The 13,425-nt window shown below is 42.0% G+C and overlaps 1 protein-coding gene across 1 annotated transcript in view; it reads right to left on the reverse strand.

Moving 5' to 3' along the window:
* MYO1E (myosin IE) overlaps window positions 1-13,425 on the reverse strand; it is a 207,861-nt gene that overhangs the window by 193,316 nt on the left and 1,120 nt on the right. The gene's annotated exons all lie outside the window — the stretch shown is intronic.

A 13,425-nucleotide genomic window follows, 5' to 3' on the forward strand; every position in this document is an offset into this window, starting at 1 on the left:
TGTTTGCTGATGAGTTCCAATACAAAGATTTCATGAGGACAGTTTGAATTTACCAGTATCTGGATGCCCTGTGAGTTTTAAAACATCTGAATTCAACCTGTCCTCCAAAACCACATGCAATTAAAAAAAGCATACTGTCTGCTTCAAAATCCCATTTCAATTCTTTCTTCCATCTATTATCTCCGCCTATTCCTTAAACATCCACGCTTGGGAAAATCACTGGTAACCTATACAATAGATGCCGTTTTCTGGGAGAACTATTTTCACAGACTCTGAAAGAGTTGCGGGGGAAGGCTGTCTGCCCTGTTTTCAACACTATAGCTGGCTGACGAGTGAAGAAAGGCATGGTGATGGGCAAAATGACTCCCCTGCCTTCTGTGAACGAGCGGCTCGGCTTTCAGGTGCCCTTTGAAGCATCGCTATGCTTCTTCCCCTTTCTGTCTTCACCATTCCATCTTCCAAAGGGCATGCTGAGTGAAGTGAGGAGTGACCCCTGCATCAGACAACTTCAGTACTCCCACTAAAATCAAAGCTCCAGTGACATCTGAATCACAGGGCCCTTTCACGGATTCCCTCTTCCCCTGTTTCATTCCATTAGCTGAGCGACTAAGAGCCAGTTTACTGGCATGCATTTTAAGAGTGCTTCACTGCGTTGGCAGCTCTGCACTCTACTTTCCTCCCTCGAGATGAAGGCCTAGGGAGCATTAACGAATGTATAACTCACAGCAGAAGGAAATGCAAGCATTTCTCCTCTGATACTACGTTTAAAAATAGTACTGTATACATCTAGTATGGCAAGTCCCAGAATGGGGGTGGGACACAAAGATGAATAAGAAACAACTCTACCTGAAAAGTAACTGATCAGAAGGGAAGATAAAATGCCCGTAAACAATCAAGATATCTTTGCAGATCAAGAGTTCCGAGGTTTTGAAGATAACTTCCAACTAGGCGACTCAAGAAGGTGGAAGTGGGGCCGACCTCAAAGGAGAATTAGATCATCGGGATGCGGGAGGGGAGGGAATTGACTGCTGCCAGACATCAGCCAAAGAAAGGTAAGATTATCCAAGCCTGCAAAGGGCACAGCAAGTAGTGGAACTTGGCCAGGTGACCTCGGCGAAGGACAAGGCAAAAAAAAGGCAGGGTGAAGCCATGCTGCACAGGTGGAATCCACAGGACTCAGCAGGTGGTGGGATCTTGCTATTCATTACATCTTATATTTAGAGTATATAAAATATACCTTTGCCAACGCACGTTTAAATACAACTGCTGCAAAAACTGAGGACTCGGATTCACAGCCCCAAACAAAGATGACAGTGCCTTATTGTTGCTGTAGAGCAGACACTGCTTGATACCCCACTGGCTGCAGAGGTGCCAAGCGGGGTTACTTGGAGGAGGAGAAAGAGGGTTCCAAGATGGGAGGAGGGCGCTCCCCTTCTTTTAGGAAGCCTTAATTATGTGTGCTCACTTGTAAGCAGGTGCAAACTATATATTTCCTGCCTTCTCTAACCCTCCTCCTCACCCCTCCCGAGTCTAGAAGGGCAAGAGCCTTGTGGGGGAGAGCAGGAGGCAGGATAGATGTAGAATCTGGTTGGGGCTTGGGGGCAGGGGAGAAAAAGAGCTGGAAGGAAGAGGCTACCACAGTTCCAATTTTTTTCCTACACTCCAAGCCCTAGTCCTACAGAATAGAAACAGAGCACAGAACTGTGATCCAGAGTCCAGTTATTAGAGTCCAGCAATTTCCTTCTTATGTGTCCTCAATTAGTTAATATTAATTTTATAATGAATAATAATGAATCCTCATCAGAGAAATGAGTTTTCAATTATTTACATAAATGTCAAACCATTATGCCTTTGACTTATATTTGAAGTCTGCATTGGATGTATTTCTCTTCATGATCACAGGAGAATATAAAAACCTAATAAATATGAGACCAATGCTGTGACTCTAGTTTTATGCTTTATAACTATTCTGAAAAATCAAGTCAGTTGTCAACAATTAATACTGACCATTGCCTCATGGTAACTTGTATTGGTTTAGTATCTCTGGTAATCTTACAAAGAATTATTTTAACTCAGTACTTCCAACTTCCCTTCTCTCTAAAACTTCATTATATTTGCTTTTCAAACATTTCCAGTAAAATCAGGTTTAGGACCAGGTTAGGATCCCTGGACAAAAGACTTGTACTCTAAGGCCACTTCTCCTACTAATTTGCCAGGTACCTTGGTCAGGCTACTTAAATTCTCTGGACCTTAGAGAGTCATTTCGGGAGGCCATGGACCACTTTAGGGAGTTAGGATTCTTCTTCCCAGGGAAAAATACACACATGGACACAGACACAAACTTCAGCATATAATTTCATAGGCCACGCCCCCACGCCAAGTAGTCTCTGAGACGTTTCTCATCCTGACATTCTATGTTTAAAGGTATCTGATCATTGAAAGAAACAAGTGTTATTTGCACAGCCATCACCACGATACAGGTATGTATGAGAAGGAATGAAGAGACGAATAAGCATGAACTGGCCCTGCAAATTATACCTAAAGAGAGTGCCTGAGTAGAGCTAGGATTGTAGGCTGGGGAGCCACCTCTGCCCTGCACACCAAGACTATGGGTGCCGAGATATCATTGCCAGATACTCCTGTGGATGAGATTAGGCCAAGCTTTAAGGAGTCTACCCAGTTACTGGAGATGTCTACCTTATTCTGTAAAAACAAAGCCTGTAATATTAAAAATCAAAGGGAAGCTACTTACTTTGGTTCTCTGAGATACACCCCTTCTTCCAACCCAAGAAGTAGACAGTACCAAGAGCTGAGAGCTGAGTTTTGCTTTATTTAAATGCCAGTGTAGGGCTTCCCTCATGGCGCAGTGGTTAAGAATCCGCCTGCCAAGGCAGGGGACACAGGTTCGAGCCCTGGTCTGAGAAGATCCCACATGCCACGGAGCAGCTAAGCCCGTGTGCCACAACTACTGAGCCTGCACTCTAGAGCCCACAAGCCACAACTACTGAGCCCGCTGTGCCACAACTACTGAAGCCTGTGCACCTAGAGCCCATGCTCCACAACAAGGGAAGCCACCACAAGGAGAAGCCACTGCAAGGAGAAGCCCGCGCACCACAGTGAAGAGTAGCCCTGGCTCGCCGCAACTAGAGAAAGCTTGCGCAGCAAAACGAAGACCCAATGTAGCCAAAAATAAATAAAATAAATAAATCTTTAAAAATGTATAAAAATAAATTAATGCCAATGTAATACAGAGATGGTTAGGATGAAATGATATCTAGGATTTGCTTCAAAATAAACCTAGAGAAGGTGAGAATAGAGAAAACAAGATTGAAATAATTATATGCCAAAAAATTAAGAGAATCTAGGAGAAACAGATGAATTCCTATAAATATACAACCTACCAAGATTGAATCATGAAGAAACAAAATTTGAACAGACCAATTACTAGTACGGAGATTAAATCAGTAATCCAAAACCTCCTAACAAAGAAAAGTCCAAGACCAAATGGCTTCACTGGTGAATTGTACCAAATATTTAAGAAAGAATTAATACCAAACTTTCTCAAATTCTTCCCAAAAACAGAAGAGGAAGGAACACTTCCAAACTCATTTTATAAGGCTAGCATTACCCTAGCACCAAAACCAAACAAGGACACAACACGAGAAGAAAATTATAGGCCGATATCCCTGATGAACACAGACACAAAAATCCTCAACAAATACTAGCAAATTGAATTCAGTAATACATGAAAAGGGAATTCCCTGGCAGTCCAGTGGTTAGGACTCCACACTCTCACTGTTGTGGCCTGGGTTCAACCCCTGGTCAGGGAACTAAGATCCTGCAAGCTGTGCGGCACCGCAAATAAATAAATAATGCACGAAAAGATCATACATCACGATCAATTGGGATTTATTCCAGGGATGCAAGGATGGTTCAACATCTGCAAATCAATGTGATACACCACATTAACAAAATGGAGAAAATAAGGTTGGCCATGAGTTATCAATTGCTGAAGTCCAGCAATGAGTTTTCTCCCCATTTGTGTAGTTTAAATTTTTCCATTTAAAAAGAGAAGGAGACTACTGAACCCTGGTGGCACAGTGGTTGAGAGTCCGCCTGCTGATGCAGGGGACATGGGTTCGTGCCCCAGTCCGGGAAGATCCCACATGCCGCGGAGCGGCTGGGCCCGTGCGCCATGGCTGCTGAGCCTGCGCGTCCGGAGCCTGTGCTCCACAACGGGAGAGGCCACAACAGTGAGAGGCCCGTGTACCGCAAAAACAACAACAACAACAACAATAAAAAGAGAAGGAGAAAGAGAAAATCAAAGTGAAAGATCCACAGATTAATGAATTTTTTTGAGACCTATGCCCAAAGCTAGGTTAATCCTACTCAATTCACACCTTGTTGAGGAGCCTGTGGCTCACAGAATATTGAAGTAACACCAATATGGATTATTCTGGGAACCATAATACAATCCAAAACACATGACTTTCATTCAAGACAAAAAAAATATTTGTGTGTGTGTGAAGAATGTCTTTCTCCACATGGACAGCTCAAGGCTGGCCAAAAAGGCAGAATTAGTCAGTGAACAGCACTGTCCTGACCTGTTCCAAACAGTATTGCTCCACTGTTATATCCAACAGGCCATCCAGCCCAGTCTGGTTTGGCATGATTCATTGCTCTGGAAGCTTGGACTTAATCGTGAAATGTTTATTTTTACAAACTCCCTTTAACAGAAAGAAAAAAAAAAAGATTTTTCTTCTTGTTTTTAGCTTCTGCTTTTACTTTTTTTTTTCCAGCAAAAATAGCAATTTAAAAATCATACTGAGGCTCCATAATACAAAAGAACTACAAGTTTTAATTCCTCGTACTTTGGGAAAACAGCAGCGGATGTATCAGGAGCAATGGGGGCTTCCGTCATACACAGGGGTTTACAGGATCAGCCAGGAAAACTAGATTTGCACTAAATCTATTCCTGCCTCAATGTATTCACCCAACTAGACACGCTGAAAGAAAAGGTGGAGGGTACGAACTGTATCTGAGCCCCAGGGCAGTCCTTGCCCACGCTAACCCTGAGGGTAGCTTTGTGACTTGCTTTGGCCAATGAGACAATATCAACCATGATGCAAGCAGAGGTTAAAAAAATGCTTGTGCACTATGGCTTGCTTTCTCTTTTGCTGTTCTTGGGAACCCTGTGACCACTGCTGTGTTAACAAGCCAGGACTAGCCTATTGTGAAAGAGATAGGTGGCCAAGCCATCTCCAATGCCCCAACTGAACCTGGGCCAACTAACCGACACATGAGTGAGGCCATCTTAGCTCATCCATCCCCAGCCAAGCCACCAGCCGACCACAAGAATCTGACGAGCCAATCCAGCCCAGAGCTTCCCAGCCAACGCATAAAATCATGAAAAATAATAAAATCTTTACTATTTAAACCACCAAGTTTGGGGTGGTTAATTATATCAAAACTTAATAGACAGTAAGGTAAGAAAAGGTAAGAAAGGAAAAGGTAAGAAAGAGATGCTTAAAAAATGCTGAACATCCTGGGACATAATCCCTATCGGAGCTTTACATAACTCAGTGGGACTTACTACTGATTTGATTGTATGTCAACTGTCATTAAAACAACCTGACAGGGACTTCCCCTGTGGCATAGTGGACAAGAATCCGCCTGCCAGTGCAGGGGACACGGGTTCGATCCCTGGACTGGGAAGATCTCACATGCCACGGAGCAACTAAGCCTGTGTGCCACAACTACTGAGCCTGCACTCTAGAGCCCAGGAGCCACAACTACTGAACCCACACACCACAACTACTGAAGCCCACGTGCCTAGAGCCCGTGCTCCGCAACAAAAGAAGTCACCTCAAGGAGAAGCCCATGCACCACAATGAAGAGTAGCCACCGCTTTCCACAACTAGAGAAAGCCCACGAGCAGCAACGAAGACCCAACGCAGCCAGAAATAAAATTAAATCTTAAAACAAAAAACAAAAAACCTGACATAGACCCAAAATTGCATACTCCCTAATATTCACCTCAAGACAAGGTTTGCTACAACTCTGGGAATGATACTGTGTGGGCTTTGGAGGTTTATGAACCTCCTAAAATTAAATGAAGAATTGTGTTTATGTGGGGTTTTTTTCTTCTTAATTATAAAAAGATGTTAAAACTATGGGGGAAAAATATAAATATTTATGCCCATACTGCCCAGAATTAATGATACTATTTTCTATATTTGCTTTAGATTTTAATAAAGCAAATAAAACATTCTTAATAATGTTACAGTTAGTCCACTGACCTCAGTTCTCTCCTTTCTTCCTTCCCCCTTCAGCAGCTTGAATTTGATATCTTTCTAGTCCATCAATTTATATTTTTAAAAGAACATATACATAAATATATACATATATGAGTATATATATCCCCAAACAATACAGATAGCCTTGTTTTGTGTTTTGAAATTTTTCTCAAATGACTTTACATGTATCTTTCTACAACTTGCTTCTTCACCACATACTACCTTTGTGAGATCTAACCATATTGATTCCCTACTACCAATAAGTCACATACGTTTATGCATTTCTCTACTAATGGACATTTAGATTGTTCCTGTCTTTTTGTTTGGTTTTCTTGTTTTTCTTGTTATTACAAACACTGTCAGGAAACAGGTCAATAGCTTCAGAGGGCCTCGGGACACCCCCAAATATTAGGAATCTCTGACAATCTGATGGGAGAAAGGAGAACTACCATCATTTTGCAGACATATTTCTGCATTTGAGCATTCCCAAATCTTGGAGGTGCCATCTTTATCATACTATGAAGTAGCTTAATAGATGCTTCTACATTTAAATCCAAAATTTCCTGTAACAAAGGTCTGTATCTCATTGGGACACTAAAAACAACCATAATTTTTTTGTTATTGAAAATTTTTTAGAATCAGACAATGATACTGTCCAAATCATTCTGTTACCAAGTAATATTGTGCTAACTTGCTGTCAACATCAAAAGTTGGTCACACCAATTAAATTACTAAGAGACTAATGATACGCTATCCTAATTTTTGTTTGTTTTCTGTCATGTATATAAGGACTCGAGGGCTAAAGTTCTTGTAGTTATATTGTTTCCCTTATTTTCTACTTTTTAAACTAACTGAGATCAGAGAGCTTTCTAGCATGACTTTCTTTTACTTACTTTCTTTTACTTTTATGCTTGATCCCGGTGTGATATCATCTAGTCCTCAAATGTTGTGACATGCAAACATCCCCGAACAAGGAAATTAAAAACCCAGACTTTAAAATAGATTAAAAAAAAAAAATCAACCTTGCTTTCCCTCAGGAGTATGTAAAATAATGAAGTATTATACAGATATCTGGACCCAGAAATTTCAAATTCAGAAATAATGTACTCAATTGCTTTTGAAAGAGCATAAAGTTAGCAGACCTGGTTCATTACATACAAGTTGTATGGCCCTGAACAATTCTTTCCCTCACTGCACTTTGGTTTTCTTACCTGTAAAATGGCAGACAAAACCATCATTTGTACAAGAATGAAATGAAATCACCTATAAGAAAACCCTTTGTTATTCCCTAGTCTGTGAGCACCTCATAAGCAGAGGCAGTACTTAATTCACCTTTGATTTCCTAGCAGGTGCCACCGTATTTGGTAAGAATTCCTACCTATCAGGCATGTATGCTAACCTCCTTTGCAACTGCTGTGTCTTCTCCACTTTGGGCTTCAAAGCTCCTCGTCTCCAACCACTTGGGTCCTCTGACAGGGGAACTCATAGTTGCCAAGTTGCAGTCAGAGGCCTGAGCATCCACTGGTGTCACACATTTGAGTTCCAGTATCATGATCCTGGGAGAACACCCACAGTACCCACCTCAGGTCAGGACCGGGGAGTGTGGAGTGTACACCAAGCCAGCCAGTCCTGCCTTCAGACTTTACACCAAAGAGAGGGCTCCATGTATCAGCAGGACAGGAGGCTGAGCAGCCCAGCACTGACCAGGGCAGTTCTAATGGGGGCAGGGAGGAATAGTCACTGGTGCATCTGGAGGGCAGGTCTCCATACAGTTAGGGCTCAAGTTGGGTAATCAGGCTACATGGGATTATCATACCACCACCAAAATACGATAAATATATTTACCAAGGAAAAGAGTTTACACAATACATGGGGAAATACAGAACACAAATTGTATATTAGCCCCATAATTACAACTACATAAAAATGATGTGCGTTTGGATAGTTTGGAAGGAAACCCAAAGACATGAAAAAAATTAGCACTAGGGTAGTGGTATTATAGTGAATTCCTCTAAATTTATTTTTTATAATCTTTTAAAGTTGATACAGTAATGCATCAGAAATAATTAACAACCTTCCGTCTCCAAGCAGGCTTTTTTGAAGGGCCCCAGAAAGAAAACTACCTGGTCATGCCTAGACTCTAATCCACCACCGTGGTTTGGTGGGAAAAGCCTTATTAAACTGGGATCAGAAAACCTGGATTCTGGCACCAGATCAGTCAAAACCTAGCTCTGAGACTTTTGAAGCCATTTAACCCCTCTAGATCTTTCTATGAAGTCAAGCCAAAGGATTTAGGATAGACTCTTAAATTCTCTTCTGGGCTTTCTACAATGTAGTGTATGTTTTACTTTCTACAATGCAGTGTATGATTTCAAAGTCCCATGAATGAATTTTTAACAAACACAACAGAACTCAAAACACCCAAGACAGTGTGGCCTCCTTCAGAGCAGTTCTTAGAGTACTGATTCCTGGAAGAACCACCTCCTTTTTGGCCCCCAGGGCCTATGTTACACAATACTGTACATCTTCAGGACCAATTTTTTCCCCCTTTGAGGCAGAATGTAACTTCTGGAAACAGCTGAGAGGCACCTTATACAAAGGCTGGTAAGATGGCTGATCACGCTGGACACTAGCATTTTAGGTCATAAAGGAAGTAAAAAAATTCTTAAATGACCATTCCTAAGTGCCCTGAACAACATTAATGACAGTGTTCCCATGGTGGCAATTCAGAAAGAAGGGCTGACTTCACCTGCATATATGGTGTCAAAGCCATTGTCCCTATTTTTAGGGATGACTCTTATAGTTTTACTTCTCTGAAGTAAAGTTGTCATAAAGATATCTAAAAAAAAGACTTCACTAATATGCCCCCAAACCTTTCACCTCTGCCAAAATAAATTTTGAAGTTGAAATTCAAAACACAATTTGTTTACCATTGTTACAGAATGTGCTTACAAGGCCAAGCTGTTTATTTTTAATACCTTTGGCATCTAACCTTTAACCCCTTATTTGTTCTGTAAATATTAAGTCCCAGCATGGTAAAAAAAAAAATTAAAATATTAAAATCTCACCACGGAGAAACCCATTTTAATCACATACTGATAAAAACACAAGTTGCTGCATCTTTGTTTAAAAAAAAATAGTAGATGACTCAAACTTGGAAAATTACAAATGTACGTAATTTCTCTATGATCCATAATGATGCTTTACATTTGCATAGAGGTTTCAAAATATTTCTGCTTTTTTGAAGCTGATGAAAAGAGCTTTCACAAGTTCTTACAAAGTAATGAGACCCAGTCCTCTCCTCATCAGACAGAGGTCTCACATGAGCTCATAACATTAACACTAAGTCAGGGGAAAAAGGTTGTATTCCAAGTCATGTTTACAAAAATGCTCATTATCTAGCCCCAAGGAGAACCCCCGAAACAGACCTCAAATTCATGAGATGCAACAGGGAAAAGAGTAATAAAAGAGGCCCACCGGGCTTCCCTGGTGGCGCAGTGGTTGAGAGTCCGCCTGCCGATGCGGGGGACACGGGTTCGTGCCCCGGTCCGGGAGGATCCCACATGCCGCGGAGCGGCTGGGCCCGTGGGCCATGGCCGCTGGGCCTGCGCGTCCGGAGCCTGTGCTCCGCAGCGGGAGAGGCCGCAGCAGTGAGAGGCCCACATGGCAGGGGAAAGAGGTCCACCATGCAATATGGAGGTTGGGGGAGAGGGGGAGTACCTTTCCACTGGAGGGAGTTAAAGGGTTAAGAAAAAGAGAAGTTCAAGCAGAAACTAACACACCATTGTAAAGCAATTATACTCCAATAAAGATGTTAAAAAAAAAAGAAAAAGTTCAATTTACAGGCTCACCACTCAGAGCACTACCTGCAGGTGTTTAGCTAGCTCCAAACGGTAGCAGCTGGATGCATGCTGCCCCTGTTTAATAGCTTAGAGAGTCCACGGGCTGGAAACACCAGGCAACTCCCTTTCTTAAGGGAAACACAGTGGGAAGGTGTGCATGTGTCAGTAAAAATCGAATGTCCTTACTGGGTATGTGGCTAAAGTTTAGACTTGCTGCTGGCGAGTGAATGGAAGGAAGCACAGTGGTTCCCAGGACACCACTTTGAGATTTACAGCAGGGTGGCTGCAAACTGCTGACCTGTTTGGCCTCTCAGCGATGATCAGCACGCTTATAAAAACTGGCAGCTCTGGCATAAAAAAATCTAGATTTTCAGCTTCTCCTGAAAAAGCAGACAATTTGGTAATATGGTCAATGTAATTACAGCCTAAGGTCAAGTAATGATGGCTCTTTTGATGGGCACATGTTCTATATTTACTCTCCAGAGGCCAGCCTCACCCCATCAAAAATTGTATCCTGGCCTCTGTAGACATTTGAGTTTGCAACCACTAACAAAGCTGAAATCCCCAGCAAAACTGAGGAGGAAGTGGCTTTCAGCTTCTGCAACTCTCTGCTTCCTCTACTTCTCCATCCCCTCCATCCATGGCCCCACTGGGCTTCCCTCTTTGCCCTGGGCTGCCAAACATTTCCTATTAGACAGGCCCACCCACAGTGGTCCCAAGACAATGCCCTGGATTCCACTCTTGCCCTAACCCTCTACCTCTATCAAAACTTTTCTGGACTTCATCCCATTCCTTTCTGTTTTGGTTCTGTGTTGTGTTGTTTTGGCCAGGAGACTACTACTAGAAATCTGATAAACTAATCAGTGGGAATGGACTAGGTTACCTTCGCAGAAAACATGTTTGAAATGGATTCCAGACTTTCTAAATACATGCCATGCCTTCACCCAAAGGAACTTACCTACCTTGTAGTCAGCTGCATCAGATTTCTAAGTTCGTAAGCCTATTCCTGTGTATTTTTATGTGTACTATCTGCAATTTACTCACAAGTAATATGCAAGTAAGAAGACGGGGACACATCTTGAACATATTCTGAGGTGATGGTCAATTCAGATGTAATCAAATATGTCAGTATATCTCAGTCACAAAAGCCTTATGAATCATAGTTTCTAGCTCCAAAGTATACAGCAGAGCTATACACATGGGTTCCAGTCCATTAGACAGTCCAAACTGGTCATGGCCACAAAAGTAGAACTTCCTTTGTGGCTGATGATAAAGCCAGATTCTACAAAGGAAACCTTAGATGGGTATTATTATTGATTAAAGTCAAAGGAGATTGTTGTACCCTCCTAACCAATGTATACTAAATTATAGAGACATGCAGAGATTTTTTTGGTGTTTTTCTTTCTTTTTTTTTTTTTTGGTCCTTCAAGTCTAAGAAAAAAAAGAAACAAATTGCTATTGCCTGGTAGTATTCTTGGTTCTCCAAAGACGGAGAAAAATGTCCCAAAGTGAGTTTTCAGGAGGAAATATAAGGTAAACTGTAAGCTGTACACTTCGTTCATGAGTCAGAAAATAGCAATCTTCCTTATGAATCACAAATGAGTGAGCCTTGGTAGGGCCTTTGGTACAGGTGGAGAGCCTTCCTAATCTACTACCAGATTTCCTAAGATATCTCACAGAGAGCAAGAGACAGAGAAATCCACAGTACAGGTGCCAAGGGCCTGATGAGTTATATTCTCCATGCTAACACTGAGCCACACCCACTGGAGGCACTGCCCCTTCTCTTCCTGTTCTAAGCAGCTGAGGGATGCAGCTGGGCAGACTCAGACAGATGTGAAACACAAAATGAAGCCTCATTTGGCTGGAAGGGGATCTTACATAAATAGTAAATACTATAATAACTGAGATTTCTGACTATTTAAGCTGCTGATGCTCTGTTCTAAGGCAACTTCACACATCCAATGCACAGACTTAATTTTTCAAGCCAGCGAAGAAATGATTCATTTAATTTTTGCCAAATTACTCTAGATCCAGTAGATGGAGTGATGGCGTAGCTCCTATTTCAGGACAGCCAGCTGTTTCAACTTTTCTGTCAGGGAATCGGGGCCTCAGCAACTGTATCTGATGCACTGATAGTCTCCTGGAGGCCCACAATACGGCCATCTGTGCTGTTGGCAGGGAACATCAATAGGTAAGTCATACCCCTGTCCTTCAATAGACACCCTACACACTCTGGAAACAGCTCTTCCTTAGAACATGCCTCTTCTGCACCCACTTCACAAACCATCTACTTCAACAGCAATGGACCGAATTGAGCATCCAGTTTCTGAGGTCCCCGGAAAAGTCATCTTACACTACTTTTTAGTCTCTCCAGCATGAAAAATGAGTGAACTAAGGGAAAGTTAACTTTCTCAAGGTACCACTCAACTATTTAAATTCAGCAAGATTTTTTAAGCTCTTGACATACAACACATTTTTTTCTTTTAGAATTATTGAACCATGGAAAATAATTATAGCAATTATAAAGTATTAAGACTCACACTGCTTAAGTCAGGTAGCCAGTTAGGCAGTGGCCCCATTTACGTAGCTCCACCCAAACACACAGTGTAAGTAAATGGTTCTCTTTAGGGGTTCCAAAAATATGGGGTGGACTGACTTCTTAAACCCTAAAACTGAAAGGGAAATTTTATTTACAGATAAAGCGTCCTCTTCGGTAGACACAAGGGTGACATAACGTTGGACTAGGTGAAAAGAAAAAGCTTTGGTCAAGGATGCCCTTTTAAAAAAGATTTTGGTTTGTTTGTTTTTAATCATTCTTTTGAATAAACACAGCACTGGATCAAGGGCTGCTTTTGAGTTTTGTGTGTAGGTTCCTATGGGCCTTTCCTAATTTCCCTCAGGCTCCTGCAGGATAGAGATTTTTAAATTAGTGCTGTACCGGTTATCACTATGACTTAGCACCCTTTTCACAGTCACTAAAAAACAACAAAAACCAATCAGAAGAGGACCAGTTCATCCACCTAAGCCGGATTATTTGAAAAGAACCAAGTGTGGAAACTATGAAGCCTTGTAGTAGAATTTTTCCCCCCTCTGATAGACTGCCAATCTCTTCAAAATAGAGCCCTTGCTTTTGTGCTTAGGAAAGAAAAGTACACCACCCCAAAGCCCAAGGGATGCGGCTAAGGTTATTGGGGGCGGGGTAGCCGAGGCCGGGAGGTCGGGGTGGAGGAAAAGTCAGAAACGAGTCAGAGAGAGAGCCAGACACTTCCATCAATACCCAAAGTGCC

The sequence above is a fragment of the Mesoplodon bidens genome (genome assembly GCF_964165515.1).
Source record: "Mesoplodon bidens genome assembly, chromosome: 3".
NCBI classification, from domain to species: Eukaryota; Metazoa; Chordata; class Mammalia; order Artiodactyla; family Ziphiidae; genus Mesoplodon; species Mesoplodon bidens.